The sequence below is a fragment of the Gasterosteus aculeatus genome, unplaced genomic scaffold (assembly GCF_964276395.1).
Source record: "Gasterosteus aculeatus unplaced genomic scaffold, fGasAcu3.hap1.1 HAP1_SCAFFOLD_56, whole genome shotgun sequence".
NCBI classification, from domain to species: Eukaryota; Metazoa; Chordata; class Actinopteri; order Perciformes; family Gasterosteidae; genus Gasterosteus; species Gasterosteus aculeatus.
This window is the reverse complement of record NW_027554911.1, coordinates 32,785-50,024: the sequence shown is the minus strand read 5'-3', so window position 1 is coordinate 50,024 and position 17,240 is coordinate 32,785. Positions and strand designations below refer to the sequence as shown.

At 41.1% G+C, this 17,240-nt stretch overlaps 45 non-coding genes across 45 annotated transcripts; all 45 read right to left on the bottom strand.

Annotated features, from left to right (window-relative positions):
- Position 1: 1 nt before the first annotated feature.
- trnas-uga (transfer RNA serine (anticodon UGA)) lies at positions 2-83 on the bottom strand. The gene has a single exon. It is a non-coding gene; the product is annotated as a tRNA-Ser (tRNA).
- Positions 84-328: 245 nt separating this feature from the next.
- On the bottom strand, positions 329-400 carry trnaa-cgc (transfer RNA alanine (anticodon CGC)). The gene has a single exon. It is a non-coding gene; the product is annotated as a tRNA-Ala (tRNA).
- A 255-nt stretch (positions 401-655) lies between these two features.
- Positions 656-737, bottom strand: trnas-uga (transfer RNA serine (anticodon UGA)). Its single transcript has one exon. It is a non-coding gene; the product is annotated as a tRNA-Ser (tRNA).
- Positions 738-982: 245 nt separating this feature from the next.
- On the bottom strand, positions 983-1,054 carry trnaa-cgc (transfer RNA alanine (anticodon CGC)). Its single transcript has one exon. It is a non-coding gene; the product is annotated as a tRNA-Ala (tRNA).
- A 255-nt stretch (positions 1,055-1,309) lies between these two features.
- Positions 1,310-1,391, bottom strand: trnas-uga (transfer RNA serine (anticodon UGA)). The gene has a single exon. It is a non-coding gene; the product is annotated as a tRNA-Ser (tRNA).
- Positions 1,392-1,636: 245 nt separating this feature from the next.
- trnaa-cgc (transfer RNA alanine (anticodon CGC)) lies at positions 1,637-1,708 on the bottom strand. The gene has a single exon. It is a non-coding gene; the product is annotated as a tRNA-Ala (tRNA).
- Positions 1,709-1,963: 255 nt separating this feature from the next.
- On the bottom strand, positions 1,964-2,045 carry trnas-uga (transfer RNA serine (anticodon UGA)). The gene has a single exon. It is a non-coding gene; the product is annotated as a tRNA-Ser (tRNA).
- A 562-nt stretch (positions 2,046-2,607) lies between these two features.
- On the bottom strand, positions 2,608-2,689 carry trnas-cga (transfer RNA serine (anticodon CGA)). Its single transcript has one exon. It is a non-coding gene; the product is annotated as a tRNA-Ser (tRNA).
- Positions 2,690-3,252: 563 nt separating this feature from the next.
- trnas-uga (transfer RNA serine (anticodon UGA)) lies at positions 3,253-3,334 on the bottom strand. Its single transcript has one exon. It is a non-coding gene; the product is annotated as a tRNA-Ser (tRNA).
- Positions 3,335-3,579: 245 nt separating this feature from the next.
- trnaa-cgc (transfer RNA alanine (anticodon CGC)) lies at positions 3,580-3,651 on the bottom strand. Its single transcript has one exon. It is a non-coding gene; the product is annotated as a tRNA-Ala (tRNA).
- Positions 3,652-3,894: 243 nt separating this feature from the next.
- On the bottom strand, positions 3,895-3,976 carry trnas-uga (transfer RNA serine (anticodon UGA)). The gene has a single exon. It is a non-coding gene; the product is annotated as a tRNA-Ser (tRNA).
- Positions 3,977-4,539: 563 nt separating this feature from the next.
- trnas-uga (transfer RNA serine (anticodon UGA)) lies at positions 4,540-4,621 on the bottom strand. The gene has a single exon. It is a non-coding gene; the product is annotated as a tRNA-Ser (tRNA).
- Positions 4,622-4,866: 245 nt separating this feature from the next.
- Positions 4,867-4,938, bottom strand: trnaa-cgc (transfer RNA alanine (anticodon CGC)). Its single transcript has one exon. It is a non-coding gene; the product is annotated as a tRNA-Ala (tRNA).
- A 255-nt stretch (positions 4,939-5,193) lies between these two features.
- On the bottom strand, positions 5,194-5,275 carry trnas-uga (transfer RNA serine (anticodon UGA)). Its single transcript has one exon. It is a non-coding gene; the product is annotated as a tRNA-Ser (tRNA).
- Positions 5,276-5,520: 245 nt separating this feature from the next.
- trnaa-cgc (transfer RNA alanine (anticodon CGC)) lies at positions 5,521-5,592 on the bottom strand. Its single transcript has one exon. It is a non-coding gene; the product is annotated as a tRNA-Ala (tRNA).
- A 255-nt stretch (positions 5,593-5,847) lies between these two features.
- On the bottom strand, positions 5,848-5,929 carry trnas-uga (transfer RNA serine (anticodon UGA)). Its single transcript has one exon. It is a non-coding gene; the product is annotated as a tRNA-Ser (tRNA).
- A 245-nt stretch (positions 5,930-6,174) lies between these two features.
- trnaa-cgc (transfer RNA alanine (anticodon CGC)) lies at positions 6,175-6,246 on the bottom strand. Its single transcript has one exon. It is a non-coding gene; the product is annotated as a tRNA-Ala (tRNA).
- Positions 6,247-6,501: 255 nt separating this feature from the next.
- Positions 6,502-6,583, bottom strand: trnas-uga (transfer RNA serine (anticodon UGA)). Its single transcript has one exon. It is a non-coding gene; the product is annotated as a tRNA-Ser (tRNA).
- A 245-nt stretch (positions 6,584-6,828) lies between these two features.
- Positions 6,829-6,900, bottom strand: trnaa-cgc (transfer RNA alanine (anticodon CGC)). The gene has a single exon. It is a non-coding gene; the product is annotated as a tRNA-Ala (tRNA).
- Positions 6,901-7,155: 255 nt separating this feature from the next.
- trnas-uga (transfer RNA serine (anticodon UGA)) lies at positions 7,156-7,237 on the bottom strand. The gene has a single exon. It is a non-coding gene; the product is annotated as a tRNA-Ser (tRNA).
- A 563-nt stretch (positions 7,238-7,800) lies between these two features.
- trnas-uga (transfer RNA serine (anticodon UGA)) lies at positions 7,801-7,882 on the bottom strand. Its single transcript has one exon. It is a non-coding gene; the product is annotated as a tRNA-Ser (tRNA).
- A 245-nt stretch (positions 7,883-8,127) lies between these two features.
- trnaa-cgc (transfer RNA alanine (anticodon CGC)) lies at positions 8,128-8,199 on the bottom strand. The gene has a single exon. It is a non-coding gene; the product is annotated as a tRNA-Ala (tRNA).
- A 255-nt stretch (positions 8,200-8,454) lies between these two features.
- trnas-uga (transfer RNA serine (anticodon UGA)) lies at positions 8,455-8,536 on the bottom strand. Its single transcript has one exon. It is a non-coding gene; the product is annotated as a tRNA-Ser (tRNA).
- Positions 8,537-8,781: 245 nt separating this feature from the next.
- Positions 8,782-8,853, bottom strand: trnaa-cgc (transfer RNA alanine (anticodon CGC)). The gene has a single exon. It is a non-coding gene; the product is annotated as a tRNA-Ala (tRNA).
- A 255-nt stretch (positions 8,854-9,108) lies between these two features.
- trnas-uga (transfer RNA serine (anticodon UGA)) lies at positions 9,109-9,190 on the bottom strand. The gene has a single exon. It is a non-coding gene; the product is annotated as a tRNA-Ser (tRNA).
- A 563-nt stretch (positions 9,191-9,753) lies between these two features.
- Positions 9,754-9,835, bottom strand: trnas-uga (transfer RNA serine (anticodon UGA)). The gene has a single exon. It is a non-coding gene; the product is annotated as a tRNA-Ser (tRNA).
- Positions 9,836-10,080: 245 nt separating this feature from the next.
- On the bottom strand, positions 10,081-10,152 carry trnaa-cgc (transfer RNA alanine (anticodon CGC)). Its single transcript has one exon. It is a non-coding gene; the product is annotated as a tRNA-Ala (tRNA).
- A 255-nt stretch (positions 10,153-10,407) lies between these two features.
- Positions 10,408-10,489, bottom strand: trnas-uga (transfer RNA serine (anticodon UGA)). The gene has a single exon. It is a non-coding gene; the product is annotated as a tRNA-Ser (tRNA).
- A 245-nt stretch (positions 10,490-10,734) lies between these two features.
- On the bottom strand, positions 10,735-10,806 carry trnaa-cgc (transfer RNA alanine (anticodon CGC)). Its single transcript has one exon. It is a non-coding gene; the product is annotated as a tRNA-Ala (tRNA).
- A 255-nt stretch (positions 10,807-11,061) lies between these two features.
- trnas-uga (transfer RNA serine (anticodon UGA)) lies at positions 11,062-11,143 on the bottom strand. The gene has a single exon. It is a non-coding gene; the product is annotated as a tRNA-Ser (tRNA).
- A 245-nt stretch (positions 11,144-11,388) lies between these two features.
- trnaa-cgc (transfer RNA alanine (anticodon CGC)) lies at positions 11,389-11,460 on the bottom strand. Its single transcript has one exon. It is a non-coding gene; the product is annotated as a tRNA-Ala (tRNA).
- Positions 11,461-11,715: 255 nt separating this feature from the next.
- On the bottom strand, positions 11,716-11,797 carry trnas-uga (transfer RNA serine (anticodon UGA)). The gene has a single exon. It is a non-coding gene; the product is annotated as a tRNA-Ser (tRNA).
- A 563-nt stretch (positions 11,798-12,360) lies between these two features.
- On the bottom strand, positions 12,361-12,442 carry trnas-uga (transfer RNA serine (anticodon UGA)). The gene has a single exon. It is a non-coding gene; the product is annotated as a tRNA-Ser (tRNA).
- A 245-nt stretch (positions 12,443-12,687) lies between these two features.
- Positions 12,688-12,759, bottom strand: trnaa-cgc (transfer RNA alanine (anticodon CGC)). Its single transcript has one exon. It is a non-coding gene; the product is annotated as a tRNA-Ala (tRNA).
- A 255-nt stretch (positions 12,760-13,014) lies between these two features.
- On the bottom strand, positions 13,015-13,096 carry trnas-uga (transfer RNA serine (anticodon UGA)). The gene has a single exon. It is a non-coding gene; the product is annotated as a tRNA-Ser (tRNA).
- Positions 13,097-13,659: 563 nt separating this feature from the next.
- On the bottom strand, positions 13,660-13,741 carry trnas-uga (transfer RNA serine (anticodon UGA)). Its single transcript has one exon. It is a non-coding gene; the product is annotated as a tRNA-Ser (tRNA).
- A 245-nt stretch (positions 13,742-13,986) lies between these two features.
- trnaa-cgc (transfer RNA alanine (anticodon CGC)) lies at positions 13,987-14,058 on the bottom strand. The gene has a single exon. It is a non-coding gene; the product is annotated as a tRNA-Ala (tRNA).
- Positions 14,059-14,313: 255 nt separating this feature from the next.
- On the bottom strand, positions 14,314-14,395 carry trnas-uga (transfer RNA serine (anticodon UGA)). Its single transcript has one exon. It is a non-coding gene; the product is annotated as a tRNA-Ser (tRNA).
- A 245-nt stretch (positions 14,396-14,640) lies between these two features.
- Positions 14,641-14,712, bottom strand: trnaa-cgc (transfer RNA alanine (anticodon CGC)). Its single transcript has one exon. It is a non-coding gene; the product is annotated as a tRNA-Ala (tRNA).
- Positions 14,713-14,967: 255 nt separating this feature from the next.
- Positions 14,968-15,049, bottom strand: trnas-uga (transfer RNA serine (anticodon UGA)). Its single transcript has one exon. It is a non-coding gene; the product is annotated as a tRNA-Ser (tRNA).
- A 563-nt stretch (positions 15,050-15,612) lies between these two features.
- trnas-uga (transfer RNA serine (anticodon UGA)) lies at positions 15,613-15,694 on the bottom strand. The gene has a single exon. It is a non-coding gene; the product is annotated as a tRNA-Ser (tRNA).
- Positions 15,695-15,939: 245 nt separating this feature from the next.
- trnaa-cgc (transfer RNA alanine (anticodon CGC)) lies at positions 15,940-16,011 on the bottom strand. The gene has a single exon. It is a non-coding gene; the product is annotated as a tRNA-Ala (tRNA).
- A 255-nt stretch (positions 16,012-16,266) lies between these two features.
- On the bottom strand, positions 16,267-16,348 carry trnas-uga (transfer RNA serine (anticodon UGA)). Its single transcript has one exon. It is a non-coding gene; the product is annotated as a tRNA-Ser (tRNA).
- Positions 16,349-16,593: 245 nt separating this feature from the next.
- On the bottom strand, positions 16,594-16,665 carry trnaa-cgc (transfer RNA alanine (anticodon CGC)). Its single transcript has one exon. It is a non-coding gene; the product is annotated as a tRNA-Ala (tRNA).
- Positions 16,666-16,920: 255 nt separating this feature from the next.
- On the bottom strand, positions 16,921-17,002 carry trnas-uga (transfer RNA serine (anticodon UGA)). The gene has a single exon. It is a non-coding gene; the product is annotated as a tRNA-Ser (tRNA).
- Positions 17,003-17,240: the final 238 nt, after the last annotated feature.

The window sequence follows — 17,240 nt, the reverse complement described above, 5'->3', positions numbered from 1 at the left end:
TCGTTGCTGGCAGGACTCGAACCTGCGCGGGGAGACCCCAATGGATTTCAAGTCCATCGCCTTAACCTCTCGGCCACAACAACCCACAATGTTGAAAATAAAATCGACTTTTCGCAAATATCAGATACTGGCTAAGTGGCTGATGTGTAGACTGCCATGTGAACAATTCTGGAACACACATAATTAGGTAAGGATGTGGTATTTACTTGGTAAATTATAGTTGGTGCTTTTTTTCCCTTGTTGGACAGTACATTTGATGGCTCCTCATATCATGAGATTTCCCAACAACTTAGCAGAAACACCTTTTAAATTTCAGCATAATATCTAATGGAGATGCTGGGGATTGAACCCAGGACCTCATACATGCGAAGCATGCGCTCTACCACTGAGCTACATCCCCTGCAAAATTGGCAAAAATTACTTTGTTTTCCGTATATAAAGGAAGAAGTGTGAGAAAAAAAGAATGAATGCCGATGTTTCCAAGCGAAAACCTACTATGACTGGCAGAAAGCCAACTTGGGAAGACTGAATGCGTCACTTTAAATAAAAATCCTTGGGAATTTGGACTTTCAAAGTGGGACTTTAACGTATGGAGATCACAAAATGACTCAAAAAATGACTCTTTGCTCGGACCAGAGCGCTCTAAAGCTATTTTCGTTGCTGGCAGGACTCGAACCTGCGCGGGGAGACCCCAATGGATTTCAAGTCCATCGCCTTAACCTCTCGGCCACAACAACCCACAATGTTGAAATTAAAATCAACTTTTCGGAAATATCAAATACTGGATAAGTGGCTGATATGTAGACTGCCATGTGAACAATTCTGGAACACACATAATTAGGTAAGGGTGTGGTATTTACTTGGTAAATTATAGTTGGTGCCTTTTTTCCCTTGTTGGACAGTACATTTGATGGCTCCTCATATCATGAGATTTCCCAACAACTTAGCAGAAACACCTTTTAAATTTGAGCATAATATCTAATGGAGATGCTGGGGATTGAACCCAGGACCTCATACATGCGAAGCATGCGCTCTACCACTGAGCTACATCCCCTGCAAAATTGGCAAAAATTGCTTTATTTTCCGTATATAAAGGAAAAAGTGTGAGAAAAGAAGAATGAATGGGGACGTTTCCAAGGGAAAACCTACTATGACTGGCAGAAAGCCAACTTGGGAAGACTGAATGCATCACTTTAAATAAAAATCCAAGGGAATTTGGACTTTCAAAGTTGGACTTTAACGTATGGAGATCAAAAAATGACTCAAAAAATGACTCTTTGCTTGGACCAGAGCGCTCTAAAGCTATTTTCGTTGCTGGCAGGACTCGAACCTGCGCGGGGAGACCCCAATGGATTTCAAGTCCATCGCCTTAACCTCTCGGCCACAACAACCCCCAATGTTGAAAATAAAATCGACTTTTCGCAAATATCAGATACTGGCTAAGTGGCTGATGTGTAGACTGCCATGTGAACAATTCTGGAACACACATAATTAGGTAAGGATGTGGTATTTACTTGGTAAATTATAGTTGGTGCTTTTTTTCCCTTGTTGGACAGTACATTTGATGGCTCCTCATATCATGAGATTTCCCAACAACTTAGCAGAAACACCTTTTAAATTTGAGCATAATATCTAATGGAGATGCTGGGGATTGAACCCAGGACCTCATACATGCGAAGCATTCGCTCTACCACTGAGCTACATCCCCTGCAAAATTGGCAAAAATTACTTTGTTTTCCGTATATAAAGGAAGAAGTGTGAGAAAAAAAGAATGAATGCCGATGTTTCCAAGCGAAAACCTACTATGACTGGCAGAAAGCCAACTTGGGAAGACTGAATGCGTCACTTTAAATAAAAATCCTTGGGAATTTGGACTTTCAAAGTGGGACTTTAACGTATGGAGATCACAAAATGACTCAAAAAATGACTCTTTGCTCGGACCAGAGCGCTCTAAAGCTATTTTCGTTGCTGGCAGGACTCGAACCTGCGCGGGGAGACCCCAATGGATTTCAAGTCCATCGCCTTAACCTCTCGGCCACAACAACCCACAATGTTGAAATTAAAATCAACTTTTCGGAAATATCAAATACTGGATAAGTGGCTGATATGTAGACTGCCATGTGAACAATTCTGGAACACACATAATTAGGTAAGGGTGTGGTATTTACTTGGTAAATTATAGTTGGTGCCTTTTTTCCCTTGTTGGACAGTACATTTGATGGCTCCTCATATCATGAGATTTCCCAACAACTTAGCAGAAACACCTTTTAAATTTCAGCATAATATCTAATGGAGATGCCGGGGATTGAACCCAGGACCTCATACATGCGCTCTACCACTGAGCTACATCCCCTGCAAAATTGGCAAAAATTGCTTTATTTTCCGTATATAAAGGAAAAAGTGTGAGAAAAGAAGAATGAATGGGGACGTTTCCAAGGGAAAACCTACTATGACTGGCAGAAAGCCAACTTGGGAAGACTGAATGCATCACTTTAAATAAAAATCCTTGGGAATTTGGACTTTCAAAGTTGGACTTTGACGTGTGGAGATCAAAAAATGACTCAAAAATTACTCTTTGCTCGGAACGGAGCGCTCTAAGCTGATTTTCGTTGCTGGCAGGACTCGAACCTGCGCGGGGAGACCCCAATGGATTTCGAGTCCATCGCCTTAACCTCTCGGCCACAACAACCCACAATGTTGAAAATAAAATCGACTTTTCACAAATATCAGATACTGGCTAAGTGGCTGATATATAGACTGCCATGTGAACAATTCTGGAACACACATAATTAGGTAAGGATGTGGTATTTACTTGGTAAATTATGGTTGGTGCTTTTTTTCCCTTGTTGGACGGTACATTTGATGGCTCCTCATATCATCAGATTTCCCAACAACTTAGCAGAAACACCTTTTAAATTTCAGCATAATATCTAATGGAGATGCCGGGGATTGAACCCAGGACCTCATACATGCGCTCTACCACTGAGCTACATCCCCTGCAAAATTGGCAAAAATTACTTTGTTTTCCGTATATAAAGGAAGAAGTGTGAGAAAAGAAGAATGAATGCCGATGTTTCCAAGGGAAAACCTACTATGACTGGCAGAAAGCCAACTTGGGAAGACTGAATGCGTCACTTTGAATAAAAATCCTTGGGAATTTGGACTTTCAAAGTGGGACTTTAACGTATGGAGATCACAAAATGACTCAATAAATGACTCTTTGCTCGGACCAGAGCGCTCTAAAGCTATTTTCGTTGCTGGCAGGACTCGAACCTGCGCGGGGAGACCCCAATGGATTTCAAGTCCATCGCCTTAACCTCTCGGCCACAACAACCCACAATGTTGAAATTAAAATCAACTTTTCGGAAATATCAAATACTGGATAAGTGGCTGATATGTAGACTGCCATGTGAACAATTCTGGAACACACATAATTAGGTAAGGGTGTGGTATTTACTTGGTAAATTATAGTTGGTGCCTTTTTTCCCTTGTTGGACAGTACATTTGATGGCTCCTCATATCATGAGATTTCCCAACAACTTAGCAGAAACACCTTTTAAATTTGAGCATAATATCTAATGGAGATGCTGGGGATTGAACCCAGGACCTCATACATGCGAAGCATGCGCTCTACCACTGAGCTACATCCCCTGCAAAATTGGCAAAAATTACTTTGTTTTCCGTATATAAAGGAAGAAGTGTGAGAAAAAAAGAATGAATGCCGATGTTTCCAAGCGAAAACCTACTATGAATGGCAGAAAGCCAACTTGGGAAGACTGAATGCGTCACTTTAAATAAAAATCCTTGGGAATTTGGACTTTCAAAGTGGGACTTTAACGTATGGAGATCACAAAATGACTCTTTGCTCGGACCAGAGCGCTCTAAAGCTATTTTCGTTGCTGGCAGGACTCGAACCTGCGCGGGGAGACCCCAATGGATTTCAAGTCCATCGCCTTAACCTCTCGGCCACAACAACCCACAATGTTGAAAATAAAATCGACTTTTCGCAAATATCAGATACTGGCTAAGTGGCTGATGTGTAGACTGCCATGTGAACAATTCTGGAACACACATAATTAGGTAAGGGTGTGGTATTTACTTGGTAAATTATAGTTGGTGCTTTTTTTCCCTTGTTGGACGGTACATTTGATGGCTCCTCATATCATCAGATTTCCCAACAACTTAGCAGAAACACCTTTTAAATTTCAGCATAATATCTAATGGAGATGCCGGGGATTGAACCCAGGACCTCATACATGCGCTCTACCACTGAGCTACATCCCCTGCAAAATTGGCAAAAATTGCTTTATTTTCCGTATATAAAGGAAAAAGTGTGAGAAAAGAAGAATGAATGGGGACGTTTCCAAGGGAAAACCTACTATGACTGGCAGAAAGCCAACTTGGGAAGACTGAATGCATCACTTTAAATAAAAATCCAAGGGAATTTGGACTTTCAAAGTTGGACTTTAACGTATGGAGATCAAAAAATGACTCAAAAAATGACTCTTTGCTTGGACCAGAGCGCTCTAAAGCTATTTTCGTTGCTGGCAGGACTCGAACCTGCGCGGGGAGACCCCAATGGATTTCAAGTCCATCGCCTTAACCTCTCGGCCACAACAACCCACAATGTTGAAAATAAAATCGACTTTTCGCAAATATCAGATACTGGCTAAGTGGCTGATGTGTAGACTGCCATGTGAACAATTCTGGAACACACATAATTAGGTAAGGATGTGGTATTTACTTGGTAAATTATAGTTGGTGCTTTTTTTCCCTTGTTGGACAGTACATTTGATGGCTCCTCATATCATGAGATTTCCCAACAACTTAGCAGAAACACCTTTTAAATTTGAGCATAATATCTAATGGAGATGCTGGGGATTGAACCCAGGACCTCATATATGCGAAGCATGCGCTCTACCACTGAGCTACATCCCCTGCAAAATTGGCAAAAATTACTTTGTTTTCCGTATATAAAGGAAGAAGTGTGAGAAAAAAAGAATGAATGCCGATGTTTCCAAGCGAAAACCTACTATGACTGGCAGAAAGCCAACTTGGGAAGACTGAATGCGTCACTTTAAATAAAAATCCTTGGGAATTTGGACTTTCAAAGTGGGACTTTAACGTATGGAGATCACAAAATGACTCAAAAAATGACTCTTTGCTCGGACCAGAGCGCTCTAAAGCTATTTTCGTTGCTGGCAGGACTCGAACCTGCGCGGGGAGACCCCAATGGATTTCAAGTCCATCGCCTTAACCTCTCGGCCACAACAACCCACAATGTTGAAATTAAAATCAACTTTTCGGAAATATCAAATACTGGATAAGTGGCTGATATGTAGACTGCCATGTGAACAATTCTGGAACACACATAATTAGGTAAGGGTGTGGTATTTACTTGGTAAATTATAGTTGGTGCTTTTTTTCCCTTGTTGGACGGTACATTTGATGGCTCCTCATATCATGAGATTTCCCAACAACTTAGCAGAAACACCTTTTAACTTTGAGCATAATATCTAATGGAGATGCTGGGGATTGAACCCAGGACCTCATACATGCGAAGCATGCGCTCTACCACTGAGCTACATCCCCTGCAAAATTGGCAAAAATTGCTTTATTTTCCGTATATAAAGGAAAAAGTGTGAGAAAAGAAGAATGAATGGGGACGTTTCCAAGGGAAAACCTACTATGACTGGCAGAAAGCCAACTTGGGAAGACTGAATGCATCACTTTAAATAAAAATCCAAGGGAATTTGGACTTTCAAAGTTGGACTTTAACGTATGGAGATCACAAAATGACTCAAAAAATGACTCTTTGCTCGGACCAGAGCGCTCTAAAGTGAAATTCGTTGCTGGCAGGACTCGAACCTGCGCGGGGAGACCCCAATGGATTTCAAGTCCATCGCCTTAACCTCTCGGCCACAACAACCCACAATGTTGAAAATAAAATCGACTTTTCGCAAATATCAGATACTGGCTAAGTGGCTGATGTGTAGACTGCCATGTGAACAATTCTGGAACACACATAATTAGGTAAGGGTGTGGTATTTACTTGGTAAATTATAGTTGGTGCTTTTTTTCCCTTGTTGGACGGTACATTTGATGGCTCCTCATATCATCAGATTTCCCAACAACTTAGCAGAAACACCTTTTAAATTTCAGCATAATATCTAATGGAGATGCTGGGGATTGAACCCAGGACCTCATACATGCGAAGCATGGGCTCTACCACTGAGCTACATCCCCTGCAAAATTGGCAAAAATTACTTTGTTTTCTGTATATAAAGGAAGAAGTGTGAGAAAAAAAGAATGAATGCCGATGTTTCCAAGCGAAAACCTACTATGACTGGCAGAAAGCCAACTTGGGAAGACTGAATGCATCACTTTAAATAAAAATCCAAGGGAATTTGGACTTTCAAAGTTGGACTTTAACGTATGGAGATCAAAAAATGACTCAAAAAATGACTCTTTGCTTGGACCAGAGCGCTCTAAAGCTATTTTCGTTGCTGGCAGGACTCGAACCTGCGCGGGGAGACCCCAATGGATTTCAAGTCCATCGCCTTAACCTCTCGGCCACAACAACCCACAATGTTGAAAATAAAATCGACTTTTCGCAAATATCAGATACTGGCTAAGTGGCTGATGTGTAGACTGCCACGTGAACAATTCTGGAACACACATAATTAGGTAAGGGTGTGGTATTTACTTGGTAAATTATAGTTGGTGCTTTTTTTCCCTTGTTGGACGGTACATTTGATGGCTCCTCATATCATCAGATTTCCCAACAACTTAGCAGAAACACCTTTTAAATTTCAGCATAATATCTAATGGAGATGCTGGGGATTGAACCCAGGACCTCATACATGCGAAGCATGGGCTCTACCACTGAGCTACATCCCCTGCAAAATTGGCAAAAATTACTTTGTTTTCCGTATATAAAGGAAGAAGTGTGAGAAAAAAAGAATGAATGCCGATGTTTCCAAGCGAAAACCTACTATGACTGGCAGAAAGCCAACTTGGGAAGACTGAATGCATCACTTTAAATAAAAATCCAAGGGAATTTGGACTTTCAAAGTTGGACTTTAACGTATGGAGATCAAAAAATGACTCAAAAAATGACTCTTTGCTTGGACCAGAGCGCTCTAAAGCTATTTTCGTTGCTGGCAGGACTCGAACCTGCGCGGGGAGACCCCAATGGATTTCAAGTCCATCGCCTTAACCTCTCGGCCACAACAACCCACAATGTTGAAAATAAAATCGACTTTTCGCAAATATCAGATACTGGCTAAGTGGCTGATGTGTAGACTGCCATGTGAACAATTCTGGAACACACATAATTAGGTAAGGGTGTGGTATTTACTTGGTAAATTATAGTTGGTGCTTTTTTTCCCTTGTTGGACGGTACATTTGATGGCTCCTCATATCATCAGATTTCCCAACAACTTAGCAGAAACACCTTTTAAATTTCAGCATAATATCTAATGGAGATGCCGGGGATTGAACCCAGGACCTCATACATGCGCTCTACCACTGAGCTACATCCCCTGCAAAATTGGCAAAAATTGCTTTATTTTCCGTATATAAAGGAAAAAGTGTGAGAAAAGAAGAATGAATGGGGACGTTTCCAAGGGAAAACCTACTATGACTGGCAGAAAGCCAACTTGGGAAGACTGAATGCATCACTTTAAATAAAAATCCAAGGGAATTTGGACTTTCAAAGTTGGACTTTAACGTATGGAGATCAAAAAATGACTCAAAAAATGACTCTTTGCTTGGACCAGAGCGCTCTAAAGCTATTTTCGTTGCTGGCAGGACTCGAACCTGCGCGGGGAGACCCCAATGGATTTCAAGTCCATCGCCTTAACCTCTCGGCCACAACAACCCACAATGTTGAAAATAAAATCGACTTTTCGCAAATATCAGATACTGGCTAAGTGGCTGATGTGTAGACTGCCATGTGAACAATTCTGGAACACACATAATTAGGTAAGGATGTGGTATTTACTTGGTAAATTATAGTTGGTGCTTTTTTTCCCTTGTTGGACAGTACATTTGATGGCTCCTCATATCATGAGATTTCCCAACAACTTAGCAGAAACACCTTTTAAATTTGAGCATAATATCTAATGGAGATGCTGGGGATTGAACCCAGGACCTCATACATGCGAAGCATGCGCTCTACCACTGAGCTACATCCCCTGCAAAATTGGCAAAAATTACTTTGTTTTCCGTATATAAAGGAAGAAGTGTGAGAAAAGAAGAATGAATGCCGATGTTTCCAAGGGAAAACCTACTATGACTGGCAGAAAGCCAACTTGGGAAGACTGAATGCGTCACTTTGAATAAAAATCCTTGGGAATTTGGACTTTCAAAGTGGGACTTTAACGTATGGAGATCACAAAATGACTCAAAAAATGACTCTTTGCTCGGACCAGAGCGCTCTAAAGCTATTTTCGTTGCTGGCAGGACTCGAACCTGCGCGGGGAGACCCCAATGGATTTCAAGTCCATCGCCTTAACCTCTCGGCCACAACAACCCACAATGTTGAAATTAAAATCAACTTTTCGGAAATATCAAATACTGGATAAGTGGCTGATATGTAGACTGCCATGTGAACAATTCTGGAACACACATAATTAGGTAAGGGTGTGGTATTTACTTGGTAAATTATAGTTGGTGCCTTTTTTCCCTTGTTGGACAGTACATTTGATGGCTCCTCATATCATGAGATTTCCCAACAACTTAGCAGAAACACCTTTTAAATTTGAGCATAATATCTAATGGAGATGCTGGGGATTGAACCCAGGACCTCATACATGCGAAGCATGCGCTCTACCACTGAGCTACATCCCCTGCAAAATTGGCAAAAATTACTTTGTTTTCCGTATATAAAGGAAGAAGTGTGAGAAAAAAAGAATGAATGCCGATGTTTCCAAGCGAAAACCTACTATGACTGGCAGAAAGCCAACTTGGGAAGACTGAATGCGTCACTTTAAATAAAAATCCTTGGGAATTTGGACTTTCAAAGTGAGACTTTAACGTATGGAGATCACAAAATGACTCAAAAAATGACTCTTTGCTCGGACCAGAGCGCTCTAAAGCTATTTTCGTTGCTGGCAGGACTCGAACCTGCGCGGGGAGACCCCAATGGATTTCAAGTCCATCGCCTTAACCTCTCGGCCACAACAACCCACAATGTTGAAAATAAAATCGACTTTTCGCAAATATCAGATACTGGCTAAGTGGCTGATGTGTAGACTGCCATGTGAACAATTCTGGAACACACATAATTAGGTAAGGGTGTGGTATTTACTTGGTAAATTATAGTTGGTGCTTTTTTTCCCTTGTTGGACGGTACATTTGATGGCTCCTCATATCATCAGATTTCCCAACAACTTAGCAGAAACACCTTTTAAATTTCAGCATAATATCTAATGGAGATGCCGGGGATTGAACCCAGGACCTCATACATGCGCTCTACCACTGAGCTACATCCCCTGCAAAATTGGCAAAAATTGCTTTATTTTCCGTATATAAAGGAAAAAGTGTGAGAAAAGAAGAATGAATGGGGACGTTTCCAAGGGAAAACCTACTATGACTGGCAGAAAGCCAACTTGGGAAGACTGAATGCATCACTTTAAATAAAAATCCAAGGGAATTTGGACTTTCAAAGTTGGACTTTAACGTATGGAGATCAAAAAATGACTCAAAAAATGACTCTTTGCTTGGACCAGAGCGCTCTAAAGCTATTTTCGTTGCTGGCAGGACTCGAACCTGCGCGGGGAGACCCCAATGGATTTCAAGTCCATCGCCTTAACCTCTCGGCCACAACAACCCACAATGTTGAAAATAAAATCGACTTTTCGCAAATATCAGATACTGGCTAAGTGGCTGATGTGTAGACTGCCATGTGAACAATTCTGGAACACACATAATTAGGTAAGGATGTGGTATTTACTTGGTAAATTATAGTTGGTGCTTTTTTTCCCTTGTTGGACAGTACATTTGATGGCTCCTCATATCATGAGATTTCCCAACAACTTAGCAGAAACACCTTTTAAATTTCAGCATAATATCTAATGGAGATGCTGGGGATTGAACCCAGGACCTCATACATGCGAAGCATGCGCTCTACCACTGAGCTACATCCCCTGCAAAATTGGCAAAAATTACTTTGTTTTCCGTATATAAAGGAAGAAGTGTGAGAAAAAAAGAATGAATGCCGATGTTTCCAAGCGAAAACCTACTATGACTGGCAGAAAGCCAACTTGGGAAGACTGAATGCGTCACTTTAAATAAAAATCCTTGGGAATTTGGACTTTCAAAGTGGGACTTTAACGTATGGAGATCACAAAATGACTCAAAAAATGACTCTTTGCTCGGACCAGAGCGCTCTAAAGCTATTTTCGTTGCTGGCAGGACTCGAACCTGCGCGGGGAGACCCCAATGGATTTCAAGTCCATCGCCTTAACCTCTCGGCCACAACAACCCACAATGTTGAAATTAAAATCAACTTTTCGGAAATATCAAATACTGGATAAGTGGCTGATATGTAGACTGCCATGTGAACAATTCTGGAACACACATAATTAGGTAAGGGTGTGGTATTTACTTGGTAAATTATAGTTGGTGCCTTTTTTCCCTTGTTGGACAGTACATTTGATGGCTCCTCATATCATGAGATTTCCCAACAACTTAGCAGAAACACCTTTTAAATTTGAGCATAATATCTAATGGAGATGCTGGGGATTGAACCCAGGACCTCATACATGCGAAGCATGCGCTCTACCACTGAGCTACATCCCCTGCAAAATTGGCAAAAATTGCTTTATTTTCCGTATATAAAGGAAAAAGTGTGAGAAAAGAAGAATGAATGGGGACGTTTCCAAGGGAAAACCTACTATGACTGGCAGAAAGCCAACTTGGGAAGACTGAATGCATCACTTTAAATAAAAATCCAAGGGAATTTGGACTTTCAAAGTTGGACTTTAACGTATGGAGATCAAAAAATGACTCAAAAAATGACTCTTTGCTTGGACCAGAGCGCTCTAAAGCTATTTTCGTTGCTGGCAGGACTCGAACCTGCGCGGGGAGACCCCAATGGATTTCAAGTCCATCGCCTTAACCTCTCGGCCACAACAACCCCCAATGTTGAAAATAAAATCGACTTTTCGCAAATATCAGATACTGGCTAAGTGGCTGATGTGTAGACTGCCATGTGAACAATTCTGGAACACACATAATTAGGTAAGGATGTGGTATTTACTTGGTAAATTATAGTTGGTGCTTTTTTTCCCTTGTTGGACAGTACATTTGATGGCTCCTCATATCATGAGATTTCCCAACAACTTAGCAGAAACACCTTTTAAATTTGAGCATAATATCTAATGGAGATGCTGGGGATTGAACCCAGGACCTCATACATGCGAAGCATTCGCTCTACCACTGAGCTACATCCCCTGCAAAATTGGCAAAAATTACTTTGTTTTCCGTATATAAAGGAAGAAGTGTGAGAAAAAAAGAATGAATGCCGATGTTTCCAAGCGAAAACCTACTATGACTGGCAGAAAGCCAACTTGGGAAGACTGAATGCGTCACTTTAAATAAAAATCCTTGGGAATTTGGACTTTCAAAGTGGGACTTTAACGTATGGAGATCACAAAATGACTCAAAAAATGACTCTTTGCTCGGACCAGAGCGCTCTAAAGCTATTTTCGTTGCTGGCAGGACTCGAACCTGCGCGGGGAGACCCCAATGGATTTCAAGTCCATCGCCTTAACCTCTCGGCCACAACAACCCACAATGTTGAAATTAAAATCAACTTTTCGGAAATATCAAATACTGGATAAGTGGCTGATATGTAGACTGCCATGTGAACAATTCTGGAACACACATAATTAGGTAAGGGTGTGGTATTTACTTGGTAAATTATAGTTGGTGCCTTTTTTCCCTTGTTGGACAGTACATTTGATGGCTCCTCATATCATGAGATTTCCCAACAACTTAGCAGAAACACCTTTTAAATTTCAGCATAATATCTAATGGAGATGCCGGGGATTGAACCCAGGACCTCATACATGCGCTCTACCACTGAGCTACATCCCCTGCAAAATTGGCAAAAATTGCTTTATTTTCCGTATATAAAGGAAAAAGTGTGAGAAAAGAAGAATGAATGGGGACGTTTCCAAGGGAAAACCTACTATGACTGGCAGAAAGCCAACTTGGGAAGACTGAATGCATCACTTTAAATAAAAATCCAAGGGAATTTGGACTTTCAAAGTTGGACTTTAACGTATGGAGATCAAAAAATGACTCAAAAAATGACTCTTTGCTTGGACCAGAGCGCTCTAAAGCTATTTTCGTTGCTGGCAGGACTCGAACCTGCGCGGGGAGACCCCAATGGATTTCAAGTCCATCGCCTTAACCTCTCGGCCACAACAACCCACAATGTTGAAAATAAAATCGACTTTTCGCAAATATCAGATACTGGCTAAGTGGCTGATGTGTAGACTGCCATGTGAACAATTCTGGAACACACATAATTAGGTAAGGATGTGGTATTTACTTGGTAAATTATAGTTGGTGCTTTTTTTCCCTTGTTGGACAGTACATTTGATGGCTCCTCATATCATGAGATTTCCCAACAACTTAGCAGAAACACCTTTTAAATTTGAGCATAATATCTAATGGAGATGCTGGGGATTGAACCCAGGACCTCATACATGCGAAGCATGCGCTCTACCACTGAGCTACATCCCCTGCAAAATTGGCAAAAATTACTTTGTTTTCCGTATATAAAGGAAGAAGTGTGAGAAAAAAAGAATGAATGCCGATGTTTCCAAGCGAAAACCTACTATGACTGGCAGAAAGCCAACTTGGGAAGACTGAATGCGTCACTTTAAATAAAAATCCTTGGGAATTTGGACTTTCAAAGTGGGACTTTAACGTATGGAGATCACAAAATGACTCAAAAAATGACTCTTTGCTCGGACCAGAGCGCTCTAAAGCTATTTTCGTTGCTGGCAGGACTCGAACCTGCGCGGGGAGACCCCAATGGATTTCAAGTCCATCGCCTTAACCTCTCGGCCACAACAACCCACAATGTTGAAATTAAAATCAACTTTTCGGAAATATCAAATACTGGATAAGTGGCTGATATGTAGACTGCCATGTGAACAATTCTGGAACACACATAATTAGGTAAGGGTGTGGTATTTACTTGGTAAATTATAGTTGGTGCCTTTTTTCCCTTGTTGGACAGTACATTTGATGGCTCCTCATATCATGAGATTTCCCAACAACTTAGCAGAAACACCTTTTAAATTTCAGCATAATATCTAATGGAGATGCCGGGGATTGAACCCAGGACCTCATACATGCGCTCTACCACTGAGCTACATCCCCTGCAAAATTGGCAAAAATTGCTTTATTTTCCGTATATGAAGGAAAAAGTGTGAGAAAAGAAGAATGAATGGGGACGTTTCCAAGGGAAAACCTACTATGACTGGCAGAAAGCCAACTTGGGAAGACTGAATGCATCACTTTAAATAAAAATCCAAGGGAATTTGGACTTTCAAAGTTGGACTTTAACGTATGGAGATCACAAAATGACTCAAAAAATGACTCTTTGCTTGGACCAGAGCGCTCTAAAGCTATTTTCGTTGCTGGCAGGACTCGAACCTGCGCGGGGAGACCCCAATGGATTTCAAGTCCATCGCCTTAACCTCTCGGCCACAACAACCCACAATGTTGAAAATAAAATCGACTTTTCGCAAATATCAGATACTGGCTAAGTGGCTGATGTGTAGACTGCCATGTGAACAATTCTGGAACACACATAATTAGGTAAGGATGTGGTATTTACTTGGTAAATTATAGTTGGTGCTTTTTTTCCCTTGTTGGACAGTACATTTGATGGCTCCTCATATCATGAGATTTCCCAACAACTTAGCAGAAACACCTTTTAAATTTGAGCATAATATCTAATGGAGATGCTGGGGATTGAACCCAGGACCTCATACATGCGAAGCATGCGCTCTACCACTGAGCTACATCCCCTGCAAAATTGGCAAAAATTACTTTGTTTTCCGTATATAAAGGAAGAAGTGTGAGAAAAGAAGAATGAATGCCGATGTTTCCAAGGGAAAACCTACTATGACTGGCAGAAAGCCAACTTGGGAAGACTGAATGCGTCACTTTGAATAAAAATCCTTGGGAATTTGGACTTTCAAAGTGGGACTTTAACGTATGGAGATCACAAAATGACTCAAAAAATGACTCTTTGCTCGGACCAGAGCGCTCTAAAGCTATTTTCGTTGCTGGCAGGACTCGAACCTGCGCGGGGAGACCCCAATGGATTTCAAGTCCATCGCCTTAACCTCTCGGCCACAACAACCCACAATGTTGAAATTAAAATCAACTTTTCGGAAATATCAAATACTGGATAAGTGGCTGATATGTAGACTGCCATGTGAACAATTCTGGAACACACATAATTAGGTAAGGGTGTGGTATTTACTTGGTAAATTATAGTTGGTGCCTTTTTTCCCTTGTTGGACAGTACATTTGATGGCTCCTCATATCATGAGATTTCCCAACAACTTAGCAGAAACACCTTTTAAATTTGAGCATAATATCTAATGGAGATGCTGGGGATTGAACCCAGGACCTCATACATGCGAAGCATGCGCTCTACCACTGAGCTACATCCCCTGCAAAATTGGCAAAAATTACTTTGTTTTCCGTATATAAAGGAAGAAGTGTGAGAGAAAAAGAATGAATGCCGATGTTTCCAAGCGAAAACCTACTATGACTGGCAGAAAGCCAACTTGGGAAGACTGAATGCGTCACTTTAAATAAAAATCCTTGGGAATTTGGACTTTCAAAGTGGGACTTTAACGTATGGAGATCACAAAATGACTCAAAAAATGACTCTTTGCTCGGACCAGAGCGCTCTAAAGCTATTTTCGTTGCTGGCAGGACTCGAACCTGCGCGGGGAGACCCCAATGGATTTCAAGTCCATCGCCTTAACCTCTCGGCCACAACAACCCACAATGTTGAAAATAAAATCGACTTTTCGCAAATATCAGATACTGGCTAAGTGGCTGATGTGTAGACTGCCATGTGAACAATTCTGGAACACACATAATTAGGTAAGGGTGTGGTATTTACTTGGTAAATTATAGTTGGTGCTTTTTTTCCCTTGTTGGACGGTACATTTGATGGCTCCTCATATGATCAGATTTCCCAACAACTTAGCAGAAACACCTTTTAAATTTCAGCATAATATCTAATGGAGATGCCGGGGATTGAACCCAGGACCTCATACATGCGCTCTACCACTGAGCTACATCCCCTGCAAAATTGGCAAAAATTGCTTTATTTTCCGTATATAAAGGAAAAAGTGTGAGAAAAGAAGAATGAATGGGGACGTTTCCAAGGGAAAACCTACTATGACTGGCAGAAAGCCAACTTGGGAAGACTGAATGCATCACTTTAAATAAAAATCCAAGGGAATTTGGACTTTCAAAGTTGGACTTTAACGTATGGAGATCAAAAAATGACTCAAAAAATGACTCTTTGCTTGGACCAGAGCGCTCTAAAGCTATTTTCGTTGCTGGCAGGACTCGAACCTGCGCGGGGAGACCCCAATGGATTTCAAGTCCATCGCCTTAACCTCTCGGCCACAACAACCCACAATGTTGAAAATAAAATCGACTTTTCGCAAATATCAGATACTGGCTAAGTGGCTGATGTGTAGACTGCCATGTGAACAATTCTGGAACACACATAATTAGGTAAGGATGTTGTATTTACTTGGTAAATTATAGTTGGTGCTTTTTTTCCCTTGTTGGACAGTACATTTGATGGCTCCTCATATCATGAGATTTCCCAACAACTTAGCAGAAACACCTTTTAAATTTGAGCATAATATCTAATGGAGATGCTGGGGATTGAACCCAGGACCTCATACATGCGAAGCATGCGCTCTACCACTGAGCTACATCCCCTGCAAAATTGGCAAAAATTACTTTGTTTTCCGTATATAAAGGAAGAAGTGTGAGAAAAAAAGAATGAATGCCGATGTTTCCAAGCGAAAACCTACTATGACTGGCAGAAAGCCAACTTGGGAAGACTGAATGCGTCACTTTAAATAAAAATCCTTGGGAATTTGGACTTTCAAAGTGGGACTTTAACGTATGGAGATCACAAAATGACTCAAAAAATGACTCTTTGCTCGGACCAGAGCGCTCTAAAGCTATTTTCGTTGCTGGCAGGACTCGAACCTGCGCGGGGAGACCCCAATGGATTTCAAGTCCATCGCCTTAACCTCTCGGCCACAACAACCCACAATGTTGAAATTAAAATCAACTTTTCGGAAATATCAAATACTGGATAAGTGGCTGATATGTAGACTGCTATGTGAACAATTCTGGAACACACATAATTAGGTAAGGGTGTGGTATTTACTTGGTAAATTATAGTTGGTGCCTTTTTTCCCTTGTTGGACAGTACATTTGATGGCTCCTCATATCATGAGATTTCCCAACAACTTAGCAGAAACACCTTTTAAATTTGAGCATAATATCTAATGGAGATGCTGGGGATTGAACCCAGGACCTCATACATGCGAAGCATGCGCTCTACCACTGAGCTACATCCCCTGCAAAATTGGCAAAAATTGCTTTATTTTCCGTATATAAAGGAAAAAGTGTGAGAAAAGAAGAATGAATGGGGACGTTTCCAAGGGAAAACCTACTATGACTGGCAGAAAGCCAACTTGGGAAGACTGAATGCATCACTTTAAATAAAAATCCAAGGGAATTTGGACTTTCAAAGTTGGACTTTAACGTATGGAGATCAAAAAATGACTCAAAAAATGACTCTTTGCTTGGACCAGAGCGCTCTAAAGCTATTTTCGTTGCTGGCAGGACTCGAACCTGCGCGGGGAGACCCCAATGGATTTCAAGTCCATCGCCTTAACCTCTCGGCCACAACAACCCACAATGTTGAAAATAAAATCGACTTTTCGCAAATATCAGATACTGGCTAAGTGGCTGATGTGTAGACTGCCATGTGAACAATTCTGGAACACACATAATTAGGTAAGGATGTGGTATTTACTTGGTAAATTATAGTTGGTGCTTTTTTTCCCTTGTTGGACGGTACATTTGATGGCTCCTCATATCATGAGATTTCCCAACAACTTAGCAGAAACACCTTTTAACTTTGAGCATAA